Source organism: Cavia porcellus, unplaced genomic scaffold (assembly GCF_034190915.1).
Source record: "Cavia porcellus strain 051 isolate PalLab524CR breed Dunkin Hartley unplaced genomic scaffold, mCavPor4.1 scaffold_30, whole genome shotgun sequence".
Taxonomy (NCBI): domain Eukaryota; kingdom Metazoa; phylum Chordata; class Mammalia; order Rodentia; family Caviidae; genus Cavia; species Cavia porcellus.
In genome coordinates this window covers 33,491,654-33,509,578 of record NW_026947513.1, presented here as the reverse complement: position 1 = coordinate 33,509,578, position 17,925 = coordinate 33,491,654, and positions in this window count along the sequence as shown.

The following is a 17,925-nucleotide window of genomic DNA, read 5'->3' as shown; positions in this document are numbered from 1 at the left end:
TTTTTAATAAAATGAGATCCCAGTTGTTGATTCCTTGAAGTACTTCCTTTGCAGGTTGTGTTTTGTTCATGAACTCTTCGCCTAACCCTGCCTTCAAGATTTCTACCTACCTTGTCTTCCAGTAGATTTAGTGTTTCTATTTTAAAATTTAGATCATTAAACAATTTTGACTTTAGTTTAGTGCATGGTAACAGACATGGGTTGGGTCTAGGTTCAGTCTTCCGCACATGGCCAGAAAAGCCAGTTTTTCTAGCACCGTTTATTAAAGAATCTATCTTCCTTCCAATGAACATGTTTAGCCCCTTTGTCAAAAATAAGCTGGCTAAGTGTCTTTGTAATGTGTTTTCTTCTTCTAATCGACCATCGATCCTCAGGCTTTTGGTTTTTGTTGTTGTTGTTTTGTTTTTTTGTTTTGTTTTGTTTTGTTTGGGTTTTTTTGGCCAGGACCATGCTGATTTTATTTAAAAACACTGCAAAATTAAACAGAACAAAACAGATAATAAGAAAACAATTTAAGAAACACAGATTTCAAAGTAAGACCACTGGAGATCTTCACTATCTATCATATTGCTCTTGTTTTCTTCCAAATAGTTGTCTATATCTTCACACACAGTGAATTCACACTGAACAAAATAGTATTAAACTGATCAGAACAGGATGATAAAGGCATTTTAGATCTTCAAGACCAGAAGATAGGGAAGTCAGCAATGGCTGCTCTAATGTCTCTCGTTCTCTTCAAAATAGCTGTCCATATCTTTATGTATGTTGAAATTAAATAAAAGAAAACAGACTAATATCACTCTGGACAGAGGATAATAGTATTGCTAGATTTTATATCATGACACTATGGAATTAGCACTGGGTATCTTAGTGTCTCTTTTTCTTCAGAGTATCTGTTCATTGCATCGTGCATTATATAATATATTCTCATAAACTGTCTAGAAGTTCTACACATGCGTGAATCTCTACCTGTATAACTACCCTTTCTGTATTAGAGGGAAAAACAAATAAAAACAAGACAACAAAACAAACTCCTAGAAAAGTATGAAATGAAAAAGACATATTAAACCACAATAAGAGGTGATCTACAGTAGTTATTATGATGTCTCTTGTTATTTTCAATAGAATTGTCTATATCATCAGGCATAATATAATTGAACATAGCACTACATAACAATATTAATAAAAACAAAACATTGGAGATATTATAGGACTTCAAAATCATAATTAAACTGGAATGGGTATCCTATTGCATCTTGTCATTTTCAGAGTACTTGCCTCTGCTCTTAGACTTGAGACTATCAAGCATACTAAATTCGAATAAAATCAGTCAAGACAAAACAAACCAGATTCAAATAAGATCAGTCATAGTAAGACAGTGTAAGTAACACAGGGCTTCAGGTTAAGTTAATAGTAAATTAAGGATAGTTACCATAGTATATCCTGCTATTTTTGGGATAGCTCTCTGTGTCCTCAAATCTAGTATGAGTAGACAGACTGGAATAGAGTAAAATCAAACTATACAGAGTGATCAGACTAATGTGGCTTTTAAATTCTGATATAGTATTAGCAATGTCCTCTGCCTTCCTTTTTTTAGACAATTCCTCTCCTTTCCCTTTCTCAGGGTGCTTTGTATATTTTGGGTCCCACTATCTCCTTTAGTTTTTAGATTAGTGGGGCAACCTGCTATCTACCTAAGTGATTCTGAACCTTTTTACCCCTGAGCTTGATCTTGATCTATATTCCTTTACCTATTAAAGCCTCAAAGTTTTCCTTACTTATAGCTGAGTAGTTCTCCACTGCACAAAAGTGTCATGACTTTCTAACCTATTTGCAGCTTCTAGATGAGGTGTCCCTATTTCTCTCTGGTTCCCTGTCACATAGAGCATTGTTTTCTCATCTTTGACTTTGGTTTATTAACCCTCTTTCAGGTAGATTATATTTCCTATTCAGAGCATCTCAGTGGGCCCTAGATCACCTGATCTACTCTGCCTGTGTTTCTTTTTGTTACTGTATCAAGGCCATCTGTGTTAGAGATTATAGCCAGTCTTCTCTGCCTCATCTCTGCTATGCTATTTTTCTGCTGTTGGTTGTCTACTTTTCTCCTTCATTTCACTGTCTGCCCCATTCATTGAGGCCTCTCTGCCACTGTTGCTGGAATCCTGGTGATTTTTTTTTTCGCTCTCTGGAATGTCCTTCAGTATTTTTTGTAGGGTTGGATTGGTGGTCACAAACTCCCACAGTTCCTATTTGTCATGGAAGTATCTTGTTTCTCCATTAATTTTGAGAGACAGTCTTTCAGGATACATCAATCTGGGTTGGAAGTTATTTCCTTTCAGGGCTTGGAATACTTTGCTCCAAGCTCTTCTTGATTTGATAGTTTGTGTCAAGAACTCTGTCATGATTTTGATGGGTTTCCCTTTAGGGGTGGTCTGTTTTTTTTCTCTGACCACTGTTAGCATTCTGTTCTTGTGATGGATTTCTGGGATCTTGATTATTATATGTCTGGGTGTAGATCTGTTTTAGTTGTAGCTGGCTGGAGTTCTGTATGCCTCATGTATCTGAATATCATTTCCTTTTCCTATATTGGGAGCTTGCCTTAATTATTTCTGTAAGTAGACTTTGTATTTCATTTGTGTTTACTCCTGCTTCTTCACTCACATTTTTTATTCTTAAGTTATAGATCCTCATCATCTTCTAGCCTTTGAATTGTTACTTCCTGGTTCCTTGTTATTTTTAAGAGATCTTTCCTTTCACAATCACACATTGCAAATCTATCTTCAAGTTTTGAAAGTCTAACTTTCTGTCAAGGAATTTTTCCAACTTTTAATTTTTAATTTCCTGGTAATCTCTTTGGATCTGTTTCGTGTATTGTAGATTTTGTTTTTATTCTTCATCAAAGGTTTCTCTCCTTTTTCTGGGTTCCTCCATTCTTCCATCTGTGTCTTCTTGAGAGGGGCTTAGCATTTCTTTTATTAACCTTTTTATATCTTGCCTCACTTGAATTAGAATTTCAGTTTTAAGTTCATCAGTGAGGTCATGAAGGTATTTCTTTATGTCTGCTGATGCTGTGTCCAATATTGCATGTTTTCTGCCCTCAATCTCTTCTGTATTTACCTCTCCTGGACTATTTTCCCTGGGTCAATGGGTGGAGGCTTTTTTCTTGTTTCTTTATCTTGTCATGTTTCTGCTTTTTTTCAGACAGGTATATGGTGGGGGTCTCAGGCCCTTTCCATATTGCTTACATTTTTTCTGAAGCATTTTGGCTAGGGGATTGCTGCTTTCTCCAGTTTGCTATTGATCTGTGAGATGCATACAGGGATGGTGTGGACTGGCCCCTCTCCTCTGAGCCAGTCAACCAGTGAGTGCCTTTAGCACATTAGTCTATGCCATTTGGACATCACAGGTTCGAGACAGTTTCATCCTGGCTATTGGGTCTCAACCAGGGGTGTGACCCAGCCCAAGCAGATCCCACCAGTCTTCTTTGAGCCAAGAGCATCTGACTGACATCACTGCAGTTCCCAGGTTCAGGACTGTCCTGCCCAACTCCAATATGTCATCCAGCCAGTCACCCCCTCTGTGGGACCAAATTCCTAGCACTCAACATGGGTTAGTGCTGCTCTCCATGTTGGTTTTGCCTTCTGTTGCATCACTCCTGCCAAGGCCTTGGGCTCACACAGCCCCGATTTTGATGCTACCGCTACTTCAGCACAACCGTGAGTCATCTGACTCCAAGGTACGCCCAGCACAGTGTGGGACCAGCTCCAGCAAGAGTGCGTCTGGTTCCAGTCTTTTGTCCACGTTTTTCCTTTTCTTTTTTGATTTTTTTCTTTTTCTTTTCCCTTGGTTTCTTCCTGGGTTGTGAGAATCCCTCTCTTTTCATCTGGTCTCCATGGTGTTAAATTCTAACGTGTGAGTTGTTTTTCTCAGAGAGGCTCTCTACTCTGCTACCTATCAATCCACCATCTTCCCAGGATCCATACCATGTAACTTGTAGTATTATTTCAAGTCAGGGATTGAGATGCCTCCTGCCTTGCTTTTATTGCCCAGGGTTTCCTTTATTATTCTAGGTCTCTTCTGTTTTAAAATGAATTTTAGAAATATTTTCTCTAGATCTGTAAGGTATGTTACTGGTATTTTGATTGGGATTGCATTAAATCTGTATAGCAGTTTTGGAAGGATGGCCATTTTCACAGTGTTTGTCTTCCTTACCAAGAGCAAAGGATACCATTCTATTTTCTGACATCCTCTTCAATCTCCTTTTAATGGAGTATTATAGTTTTCAGTGTGTACATTTTTTACAGATTAATTTCTAAGTATTTCATTTTTTGAAGGATATTGTGAAAGGTGTTATTTCCATAATTTCTCTCTCAGTGAGTTTGTGTTTCTATTCAGGAATGCTATCATTTTCGAGGATTGATTTTGCATCCAGCTACACTGCTAAATTTGCTTCTTACCTCTAGTAGTCTTTTGTTGGAGTTTTTAGGGTCTTCTGTGTAGAGTATCATGCCATCTGCAAATAGTGATAATTTAACTTCTTTTTCCCTATCCTTATTCCTTTTATTTCTCTCTCTTGTCTAATTCCTCTGGCTAATGTTTCCAGAGCTATACTGAATAGGAGTGGTGATAGTGGACATCCTTGTCTTGTTCCAGATTTTAAAGCAAAAGCTTTTAGTTTTTGTCCATTTAGTATGATGTTGGCTGTTGGTTTGTCATAGATGGATTTTATCAGATGGAGGTAAACACCATCTAGTCTGAGTTTCTGTAGGGTTTTTAACCTGAAAAAGTGTTGGGTTTATCAAAAGCTTTTTCTGCATCTATTAAGATGATCATGTTTCTTGTCCTTGGTTCTGTTAATTTGATGTATTACATCTATTGCTTTACATACATTAAACCACCCCTGCATTCCTGGGATAAATCTCACTTGGTCATGATGTATATTCTTCTTGATAATTTGCCAGTATTTTATTGAGAATCTCTGTATCCATGTTTATTAGTGAGATAGGCCTATAGTTCTCCTTTTTATTGGATCTTTCTCTGGTTTTGATATCAGAGTAATTCTTACCTCCAGGAATGATTTAGGGAGGATCACTTTCCTTTCAATTAGATTGGAGTGTTTGAGGAGTATTGGCATTAAATCTTCTCTAAATTTCTTGTAGAATTCAGCTGTGAATTCATCAGGACATAGGCTTTTCTTTGTTGGTAAATTTTTAATCACATTTTTAATTTCAGTAGCTGATATTGGGTTATTCAAAATTGTTATATCTTCTTGGTTCAACTTTGGTAATTCATACATTTCTAGGAATTTGTCCATTTCCTCTATGTTTTCCATCTTCTGTGAGTAAAGATTTTTAAAGTATATAATATTCATGATATTCTAAATCCCATGGGATCTGCAGTAATTTCACCATTTTCATTCCTTATTCACAAATTTGAGTTTTTTCTTTCTTTTTCTTGATAAGGTTGGCTAAAGGTTTATCAATTTTATTTATTATTTCAAAGAATCAACTCTTTTATTAATTAATTCTTAATATTTTTCTTTAGTCTCAATTGTGCCAATTTCTGCTCTGATCTTTATAATTTACTCTCTTCTATGAGCTTTGGGCTTCACTTGCTCTCCTTTTTTAGAAGCTTGAGATGCAGCATTGAGTTGTTAATTTGTGCTCATTCCATTTTTCTGATTTGGCAATTCATTACCATAAATTTCCCTCTTAGCACTGCTTTCATTGTGTCCCACAAGTTTCAGTATGTTGTATCTGCATTTTCATTGAATTTTAGGCACTGTTATAATCTCTTTTTTAATTTCATCTGTAACCCATTGGTTGTTTAAGAGGTTGTTATTTAATTTCCATGTGTTTATGTAGGCTTTGCCGTTTCTTTTGTCATTAATTTTCAATTTCAGTGCACTATGATCAGATAATATGCATGGGATAATTTCAATCCCTTTGCATTTACTTAAGCATGTTCTATGGGCTAATATATGGTCTATTTTAGAGAATGTCCCATGTGTAGTTGAGAAGAATTTGTATTCTGATGTCATTGAGTGGAACACTATATAAACATCTACTAAGTCCATTTGTTCAAAGGTTTGATTCAGTTGTTATTTTTTGTCAACTTTTTGTCTAGTTGATCTACCTCTCTGTGACAATGGGGTATTAAGGTCTTCTGTTACAACTGTGTTATTGCATGTTTGGTTTTTCATGTCTATTAGTGTTTGTGTTATATAGTTGGGTGGTCTGGCATTTGATATATATATATAATGATTGTTAGTTCTTCCTCTTGAATTATTCACTTAACAGTTATGTAGTGATCCACTTTATCTCTTTTGACCACTTTTGGTTTAAATTTCACATTGTCTGCAAAGAGAATAGCTACTCCTGCTTTTTTCTGGGTTCCTGTCACATGGAATATTGTTTTCTATCCTTTAGCTTTTAGTGTATGAGTTTCTTTTTGAGTTAAATGTGTTTCTTGCATACAGCATATTGTTGAATCTTGTTTGTTGATCAATTCTGTCAATCTTTCTTTTAACTGGTGAATTGAGGCCACTTATGTTAATGTATATAACTGATATGTGCTGGCTTACCTTTGTCATTTTACTTTTATGTTATTGATTTCCTGCTTTTCTCCCTTGATTAATTTATTGCCTTGTCTGGTGGCTTTTTTCTGTTGTTGTTGTTCTGGGAATTGTAGTCATTTTTGTCTCTCTCTAGTATGTCTTTCAGTATTCTTTCTAGGGTTAGCTTGGTAGACATGAATTTCTTCAGTTGTTCTTTGTTATCAAAGCATCTTATTTCTCCATCAATTTTGAAAGAAAGTCTTGCAGGGTACATAAATCTGGGTTGAAAGTTCTTTTATTTCAGGGCTTGAAATACTTCACTCCAAGTTCATATTAACTTGAGGGTTTGTTCTAGAAAATCTGCTGTGATTCTAATGGGCTTTCCTTGATAGGTGTTTGTGTCTTTTCTTTAACAGCTTTTAGTATTCTGTTTTTATGCTGAATTTCTGGGATCTTAATTATTATATGTCTGGGTGTGGATTTATCTTGGTTATAACTGTTTGGCATTCTACATGCCTCACTTAGCTATATATCTTATTTTTTCCCTATGTTTGGGAAATTTTCTACTCTCACTTCAGCAAGTAGTTTTTATGTCATTTGTGTTGACTCCTGCTTCTTCACTGATACCTATCACTATTAAATTATTTTTCTTTGTGTCATCTTGCAGCTGTTGAATTGTTATCTCTTGATTTATTTTTAAGAGATATTTCTTTTTATGATCACAACTACGATCCTGTCTTCAAGGTCCAAAAGTCTATCCTCATCTTCATTCAAATGGTTTCACTAGCTTTCAGTAGAGTTTCTTATTTCCTGGATATCCTTTGAATTTGTTTCATGCATTCTACTTCTTTCCTAAATTGTTCATTTAAGGTTTCTATCATTTTCCTATGCCCCTATACTTTTTTATCTATGTCTTCTCTAGCTAAGCTGAGCAATTCTTTTATTAAGGTTGTCATTTTTGTCTTTAAGTGAGAGATTATTTCTAATCTGATTTCTTCTGTACCCTCATGGATTTGTTTCTTTATTTCACTTGCTATCTTTTCAGAAATTTCAGGTGTATGACTTCTAATGTCCTCTAACTTCAAAGTCTCCTGTACTTGTTCCTGATGCACTGGACATTTGACATTGCATTTTGCTTTTTTTGTTTTGTCATTTTCATCTCTTGGGTTAATATTTTGGTCTTTTCAATCTTACTAATCTCAACTGATCATCGTTTGTGTCTTAGGATCCTACAGTATGGGTGATGTTTGTCCAATTGCTGGGTCCCACAATGAAGGGGAGGGGCCAGTCACCTAAATTTCTCCTGCAGGGCCTGCTGGTTAAGTCTTATATTCTCCTTAGGCTGACTATCCTAGGAATATTGATGCAAGCAAATCCTTAGCTCCTATTGTTAACATGGTTGTAGGCTGTTCCAGGTTGCCAGATTTACCTGGATATACTGTACACTTCAGCTGGGATGCTATTGGGTCCCTGGGAGTCTTCTAGGCACTTTCAAGTTCCTCTGGGTTGGGGGTAGACCTTTCCCATGCTTTCCTCACCCACCACCAATCCCAGTGTTTTCTATATGGAAGAAAGAGTCACTCACACTCTTGCTGGGCTTGCCAAAGTCCTAGCTGGAGGGGGAGGGTTTGCTGATGTTCCTGTTAACCTACTGAGGTTCTCTATATGTAGGGAAAATTCACCACACTATTGCAGGGCCATTGAGGTCTTCTTTGTGAGTGAGGGGTTGCTGAAGCTTCCACCAGCCCACCAGGGTTCTGTGGGTGATGGATGGGGTCACGGATGGACCGTGGGCTGCTGAGGTGTCTGGGGTGAGGGGGAGTAGTGACCAACACTCCCTCCATCCAGAGGTCTCTGGAGTGGAAGAGGAATGGCAACTAATGATCCCACTGGCCCCCAAGGTGTCTGGGGTAAAAGGGGAGGTGCTCCCAAGGATCCCACCAGCTACAGGGGTCTCCAAAATTATCTTTCAAAACTGATGGAGAAGCAAGATACTTCCATGACAAAGAACATCTAAGGAAATTTCGTACCACCAAACCAGTACTCCAAAATGTTTTAAAGGACATTCTAGAAAGCGGTAACAAGAGCTACAACTCCATGAACCCCAACAGAACATTCACCAGGCAAGGCAAACAATTAAACAGAGTAGGGGGTGAGGAGAGCCAAAAACTCGAAAATAACATGACAAGGATAAGTCAATACATATCAGTTATAACTATCAATGTTATTGACCTCAATTCACATTTGGCAGAATGTATCAAGAATCAAGATCCAGCTTAATGCTGCATACAAGAAATACATTTAATTCAAAAAGGAATTGATAGACTGAAAGTCTAAGAATGGAAAACAATACTCCATGAAATAGGAACCCAGAAAAAAGCAGGGATAGCTATTTTATTTTCAGATGAAGTAAATGTAAAGCCAGAACTGATTAAGAGAGACAAACAAAGGAACATTCTTGTAAAGGGAACTATCCGAAAGGAAGAGGTAAGCATCATAAATATATATAACAAATACCAGTGCACTCACCTATATAAAATAGGAACATGAAAAATCAAATAAGCACTAATACTTGTATTGGAGGAATCTTAATATTCCACTGTCATAAAAAGACAGTTAAACTATCCCAAACAATCAATAATGAAATATTAGAACTAAACCAAACTTTTGAACAAATGGACTTAGTAGATGTCAAAGAATGTTATGTTCCACCCCATAGCATCAGAATGCAAATTCATCTAAACTTTACACAGGATGCTCTCCAAAATAGACCACATACTGGCTCTTAGAACAAGCTTAAGCAAATGCAAAGTAATTGAAATTATCCAATGCATATTATCAGACCAGAGTTCAGTGAAACTGGAAATCAATGGCAAAAGAAACCCCAAGAACATCATAAACACATGGAAATTAAATAGCACCCTCCTGAACAACCAATGGTCACAGATGAAATTAAAGAAGAAATTAGTTTCCACAATTAAATGATAACAATAATACAGTATATCAAAAATTATGGGACATAATGAAAGCAGTCTTAAGGGGGAAATTTGTAGCAGTGAATACCCATATTAGGAAAACATAGCAAGCACAAATTAACAATTTAATAGTTACCCGAAAACTTCTAGAAAAAGAAGAGCAGGCTAAGCCAAAAGCTCATGTGAGGGAGGAAATTATAAACATCAGAACCAAAAGTAATGCCCTTGGAGACTAAGAAAACAATATAGGCCAAGTGATGTGGCACATGCCTATAATCCTAGTACTCAGGAGGTTGAGGCAGTAAGATCATTGCAAATTTGAGACCAGCCTCGGCTACAAAGTGAGCTCAAGGCCAGACTGAACTGCATAGTAATGCCCTGTCTCAAAAAGACAAAAAAGAAAAAAGATCAATGAATTCAAGAATTGGTTCTTTGAAAGATTAAATAGAATCAACAAACTCTTATCCAATCTTACCGAAAAAAAGGAAAGAAAAGACAAATCCACACAATAAGAAATGAAAGGCTAAAACCACAATGGACTCTACAGGAATCCAACTCATCTGTGCCTACTTGGAGAACTTGAATTCCAATAATGCAAGAGAAATGGACAGATTCATAGATACATATGAATCACCAAAGCTGAGTCAAGAAGATGTAATAATCCTAAAGAAACCAATATCAATCAAGGAAATCAAAGATGTAATTAAAAGCCTACCAACAAACAAAACTCAATCCCTGACAGATTCACTGCTAAATTCTGCAATAAATTTAGAGAAGAACAAATGCCACAACGTCTCAAACTCTTTAATGAAATTGAAAGGGAAGCAATCCTCCAAAATTTATTTTTGGAAACAAGCATTACCCTGATAACAAAACCCGGAGAAGGACTCAGCTAAGAAAGAACTACAAGCCAATCTCCCTAATGAACATAGAATGCAAAAGTCTTCAATAAAATATCAGCAAACAGAATGCAGCAAGTCATCAAGAAGATTATACACCATTATCAAGTTGGATTTATCCCATGGATTCTGGGATAGCTCAACATACATAAATCAATAAACATAATAAACCATATTAACAGAGCCAAGAACAAAAAACATAATGTCATCTCAATAGATGCAGAAAAAGCTTTTTTGACAAAGGCCAACACCCATTCATAATAAAAGCCCTACATAAAATTGGAATAGATGGTCTTTATTTTAATATGATAAAAGCCATCTATGACAAACTAACAGCCAACATCATACTAAATGGACAAAAACTGAAAGCTTTCACTCTAAAATCAGGAACAAGACAAGGATGCCCACTGTCTCCACTCTTATTTGACATAGTCCTGAAAACTTTATCCATAACAATTAGACAAGAGAAAGAAATAAAAGAAATAACAATAGGAAAAGAATAAGTTAAATTATCATTATTTGCAAAGAGCATGATATTCTACATAGAAGGCCAGAGATATAGTTCAATAGCACAAGCACCTGCCTGGCAAACACAAGGTCCTGAGTTTGATTCCCAGTCCAAAAAAATCACAGTGATATTCTACATAAAAGACCCCAAAAACTCCACTAAAAAACTTCTAGATTTAATAAGCAAGTTCAATAGCATAACTGCATACAAAGTCAACACTCAAAAATCAGAAGCCTTCCTATACATGAATAACGAACTCACTGAGAGAGAAATTAGGAAAATAACTCATTTCACAATATCACCCAAAACAATGAAATACCTGGGAGTCCAACTAATAAAGGCTGTAAAAGACCTCTATAGTGAAAACTACAGTATTCTGAGAAAAAAAAAAAGAGATTGACGAGGATATCAGAAAATGGAAAGATATCCCTTGCTCTCAGAGAGGAAGAAACAATATCATGATAATGACCATACTTCCATACAGATATACTGCAATTCATTCAACAGCGTAGCTAACAGAATTTGAGAAAATAATCTTAAAGTTAATTTGGAACCAGAAGAGAATAACACAGGCAATTCTAGGCAACAAAGACAAGGCAGGGGGCATCACGATCCCTCACTTGAAATTATACTATAAAGCTACTGTGACTTTAAAAACAACAACAACAACAGCATGGTACTAGCAAAAAAAACAAACAAACAGCATAGTTCTAGCAAAAAAAAAAAGACTCGAAGACTAATGGGACAGATTAGAAGATTCAGAAATAACTCTAGGCATGCTCATTGACAAAGGTGCCATGCACATTCACTCGTAGGAAGATAGCCCCTTTAATAAAGTGTTGGAAAACTGGATTTGCATATGCCAAAGATTAATACTGGGCCCATATCTTTCACCATGCACTAAGCTAAAATTGGAATGAATCAAAAATCTTAATATTAAAATAGAAACAGTAAATCTGCTGGAAGATAGAGGAGGTAAAACTCTTGAAGACAATGGTATAGACAAAGACTTTATGAATAAAACTCCCATCACACAAGAACTATCACATAGAATCAACAACTGGGAACTCTTATTAAAAAGCTTTTACACAACAAGAGAAACCGCTAACAGAGTGAAGAGACAACCCACAATGTGGGAAAAAAATTTGCCAGCTGTTCCTCAGACAATGCATTACTACCAGAACATAGAAAGAACTCAAAAAAAAAAAAAATTAGACCTCCCAAATTTAAAGACCCAATTCAAAAATGGGCATCTGAAATGAATATACTCTTCTCAGATGAAGAAATACAAACAGCAAATAAATACATGAAAAAATGTTCAACATCACTGGTCATTCGAGAAATACAAATTAAAACAATACTGAGATTCCATCTCACCCCAGAAAGGATGGCTAACATCAAGAAATCAACCAAAAACAACTGCTAGAGGACCTATGGGGAAAAAGGAACACTTCTCCACCACTGTGGGAGCATAGACTGGTGCAATCACTGTGGAAATCAGTGCAGAGTTTCCTCAAAAACCTAGGACTGAAAGTCCTATTTGACCCAGCTAGTCCCCTTCTGGGTAGCTTACCAGAATTAAAAACACCCATGTTTATAGCAGCACAATTTGTAATAGCTAGATCTTAGAAACAACTAAATGCCCATCAACCAAGGAATGAATTTTTTAAAACATGGTATTTTTATACAATGGCATACTGCTCAACCACAAAGAAGGATAATTTGGAGACTTTTATAAATAAATGGATGTAACTCAAGATCATACTCATAAGTGAAATAAACCAGACTCACATGTGTATATATCACATTATCTCCCTAGAGTGAGAAGCTAAAAGAATAAGCATTCAAAATGTACAATAGGTATTGTGTACTGGGAATAAACTGTTAAAAAGAAAAGAAACTGGGATGGAGGAATGAAGAAAAGAAGGGAAAAGCAAAAAATATTTAAGATAATTATACTATTAATTTCTCTGAGCTCACTGAAAAGAAAGGCTTGTGCTAACATATTTTGGAGAATTAAATTCTCATATCTTGTACTCTGAGTAATTTAAAGACAACAATATGCAATGTGTTAATTGTTGTTACCTTCCTGTTATCTTGCTCTGAAATTTGGGGTTTTTTTTTCTCTTTGTAATATAACTTTTAAAAAGAACAAGTCAAGATATAGGATGATTATGAAATGCAGTCCTCCACTTTATCCTCATCGTAAAACATTTCTCTCAGAGGATTCAAAGCCATTTGTCTCAGAATATTGTTTAATGACAAGAAAAAAATGAAATAACACAAAGTGATAAATGTCACTATAAAGATTTATGGAAATCTAACTACAAATATGAGGGCAATGTTTAGGAACCATTTCTAACATTTTTCCCTCTGGAGAAACAAAATATCTCCATCGCTGAGACTTTCTGCTTCATATGCACATGAAGCAGACCCAAACAAAGCTCTGCCCTGACCACCAGTCACCCTGCTACTGGGCTTCCTGCTACTGTGAAGGAAATGCCAGGGGCTGGGACAAGACCCTCTTCACAGGAATTCCGTGAAACTTTCATATGTGAATCTTTTGGAAAGGATTTCCTAGATATTACTAACCTAAGTACAGGAGATTAAGAACACTCATAATATTTTATAGCAACATATTAACCTGATCTCGGGTTCAAAGGCTTGCAGGTACCAGGTGTATAAACCATAGAATAATTTTAAAAAGGAAGTTAGCAATATAAATGAGGTATCTTTAAGACGTTCATATAACAATTAATTGCCTTTCTAAACATCAAACCTAAGGCAGTGCTGACAAAGATTTCCTTGTGAGGATGTCATACATAATGAACATTTTCATTCAGAGAACGCACAGAAAACTTAAATTTCCAGTGGTGAGGAAATGACCAACCAAATATTTTATCCATATATGGACATATTATACCACTATTAAAACATAGTATCACAAATGTGGCAGACATTATCTATCAAAATGTTAAGTGAATACTCTGAGTCAATATTTTCACTCATGTCTCTGTCACTCAGCAAAGCTTTGACAAGTGGGCGTGAGCATGATTTCACATTTAAAGATGTTTGTTGCAACATTTTTATATTATTGGAAAACCTGGATAAAGAGTTGTCTGAAAAAAACCTAAAATGCTGTTTATCAATGTATAAATCAACAATGTATAAATCAACAATGGATTTTTATTGGTTTTTAGTTTTAAGCATCTGTGTATTTTACTGTTATGGCATGAGCATGTATTGTTTTAAACTTAATTTTTTCCTTTAAAAACTTAATAATAATAGAGGGACAAAAAGAAATGGTTATAGATCAGCATATGATGAAAAATACTTCTACCAAAGTGTTAATTAATTGTAAGCTAAATCTTGGAAATAACCCAGGTGTCCATCAACCAAGGAAAGGATAAAAAAGATGTGGGGTTTTTATACAATGGAGTACTACTCAACCATTAAGGAGGATAAACTGAAGACTTTTATAGGTAAATGGATACAACTCGAGACCATCCTCATAAGTGAACTAAATCAGACTCATGGGTGTAAACATCATACTGTCTCACCAGTGTGAGAAACTGAACAAAGTAAATAGGATTCAAAATTTACACTAGATACTGTGAATTGGAGAAAAAAGTGTTCAAAGAAAAGACAAACTGTGATAGAGAAACAACGACAGTTTAAAAGAAAAAAAATATGTGAACATGAGATAGTTAAGATAGTCATACAGCTAGCTTCTCTTAGTTCCTTGAAGAAAATGTTTTGTGCTAATATTGTTTAGATAACATATCATGTCTATATCCTATGCTCTGAGTAACTACTACGAAGACATCAGTACACAGTATATCGACTATTGTAAGTGTCCTCCTAACCTGTTTTGAAGCTCGGTTTCATTGATATGTTTATCTTTTTTTCTTTAAAATAAAAACAAATGTTAAATTGAAAACTGGAAAATACAACAAGATATACTCAGTATTACATAAACTATATAAAAATATACTTAAAAAGACTAGAGAGAAATAAATATGTCAGACTATTAAGAGTGCTTCCTTTTTGGTAGTAGAACCACTTATGGGAAGGTCACAGAGGCAAAGCCCTTCACTCTTATATGTTTATGCTCCTTTCACATTTTCTACAAAGCAAATGTTGCATATCAGACAATAGGAGAAAGCTTTGGAAATGAGAAACAAATCAGAAAGAGTCTGTGCTATGGCCTGGGAAAGTGTCCCCAGATACGTAAAGGCTTGGTTGCCAGCCCATGGTGCTGCTGGGAGATGGCACAGCCTTTAAGAGGAATGCTATGGGACTCCAGGTCACTGCAAGTGGGCCACTGAAGGGCAAAGGGGGACCGTGGCCCTTTCCTTCTCCTTTTACTTTTGCACCTGTCACGAGGTGAGTGGTTTTGTTCCTCACTCCTTGCCGAGACAGCCTGCCCCACTGCAGACCAGAAAGCAACAGGCCCACCTGAACATAGATCAAAAGCTCCAACACTGTGAGCCTAAATAACCCTTTTCTCTGTAAAAGATGGTTAGCTTAGGCATCTGTTATGGAATCAGAAAGCTGACTAACGATCAAGATGAGAGAAGTATTTAGCCAACAGACATTCTTTATTTTAAAAAAAACTTCCTCACACTCAATGCTCTACTTCTAACCCTGTTTTCATGTGAATAAATAAGACCACCTGCTCCTTACAACCCGCATGTACAACCAGAGTGTTCTAAAAGTTATTTTTTCTCTAGTCCCTTCTAGTGTACTAACAGGTAGGATCTTTGCTCCACCCCTTGAATTGGGTCAGGCTTGTGAGTACCTCAATGAACAGAGCTTGTAGGAAGTGATGCAAGGGGATTTCTAAGGGTAGTTCATTAAGGATTATGTAGCTTCCTCCTTGTTTCCTTTCTTTTTTATTTTTATTAGCACATGTTTGCAGTATATAATGATCACATTCATCATGGGGGATGTTCTTGGTACAAGAAGTCTGGCTACACTGAGGCAAACACCTTGTAGCAGGGTCCAGGCCACATGGAAAGATTCAGGGAGGCATATACACTGGCTGAGTCAAGCCTTCTGTTCATCCCAACTCAACCCATCATCAAATGTGAGGAAGGAAGCAGATGAGCCAGGCCCCAATCATTCTGAGTTGGCCCAGGTGAGACCCAGATGCTGTAAGGTCTCTGGATATTGTAAAATGGAGATGAGGCATCTACTCTGTGTCCTTATGTGGAGTCCCTGAACCAATAAGATGATGATGGCTTTATGCCTCTAATTTTGGGATGATTGTTATGCAGCAATAGATAAGGAAATTATCCTTCCTTCCAGTACATACATAACTCGATGATCTTTTAATACTCAGTAACATGTTTCTTAATATATAAAAATAAATTTTCAAGAAAGCAGCCACTTCTCACCAGGAGAATCAGAAAAACACATCTTTGTGTGCCTGTTGCCATCGTTGAAGTCCTGGTATAGGCTAAGAAAAGAGGCAGCCCCATGTCTATGCACCCCTGACCATCAGGGAAGCCCCAGTGTAGCTGCACAGATCTAAAGAAACCTGCCCCATACCCTGCTACCTCCCTGGAAATGTGGCGGCAGACAAAACCAGGTGCCTGTCCATTTCCCTACACTGTGGAGAGGCAGCCAACATGGGAAGTGACCAGGACCCCACAATAAGTTTGTTAAGAGAAATCCAGGAGAATGTCAAGACAAAGGAGCAAACATAATCTCAGAATTCCAGCCCACACAGAACAAGTCTGAGAGATATAGTCAGGGAAGAAAATAGAAGTCATACACCTGAAATCTCTGAGAGGATAGCAACTGAAATAAAGAAATAATTTCATGAAACTGTAAAAGTAAGCAGATCAGAAATTATGTCTCAGACAAAAGAAGAAATCACGAACATAGTGAAAGAACTGCTCAACATGTTTAAAGTAGACATAGATAAAATAAAAAAGAGGAGAAGAAAATGATGTAAACCTTGAATGAACAATATAGGAATTACAACGCATGAAACAGATTCAAAGAGATATCCAGGACATTTAAAAAATCCATTGAAAGCTTGCAAAACCACTTGAAAGGGACTAAAGATACACTTTCAGACCTTGAAGACAGGATCGCAGCTAACGATCATGAAAGGAAAGATCTCTTAAAAATTAACAAGGAACCGAGAAATTACAATTCAAAGGCTGCAAGACAATGCAAAGAAAAATAATTTAAAAGTGATAGCTATTCATGAGGAAGCAGAGATCAGCACAAGTGAAATAAAAAGGCTATTTATAGAAGCAATAGCACGAAACTTCCCAAACATGGGAAGTGAATCTGAAAAACAGATAAGTGAGGCATATAGAACTCCAATTAGAAATAACTAAAGTAAATCTAAATCCAGACATACAATAATCAAGATCCCAGAAATTCAGCAAAAGAATAGCATATTAAAAGCTGTTAGAGAAAAGAAACAGATCACCTATAAAGGAAAACAAATCAGAATCATGACAGATTTGCCAACATAAACCATCAAGTCAAGAAGAGTTTGGAGTGAAGTGTTTCAAATCCTGAAAGAAAACAACTTCCAGCAAAGATTGATGTACCCTGCAAAACTATTTTTCAAAATTGGTGGAAAAATAAGATACTTCCATGATAAAGAACAACTGAAGGAATTCATGACTACCAAACTAATCCTAGAGTGTGCTAAAGGATATTCTAGAGAGATAAAGATAACCATGGTTTCAGGAACAGCAGCAGAGGAGGACTGCTGAACAAGACAGGCCACTGAATGAAGGGGAAAACTGGAGGGCCAACAGCAGGAGGATAAACGGCAGAGAAGACTCAATGTATGCTGGTTGTAACCATTAATGTAGATGGCCTCAATTCAGCAATAAAAAGAAACACAGGGAAGTGGATCAAGAAAAAAGATCCATCGATATACTATATACAAGAAACATATTGAACTCAAAAGAAATTCATAGACTGGGGTCTGGGGATTTAGCTCTGCGGCATAAG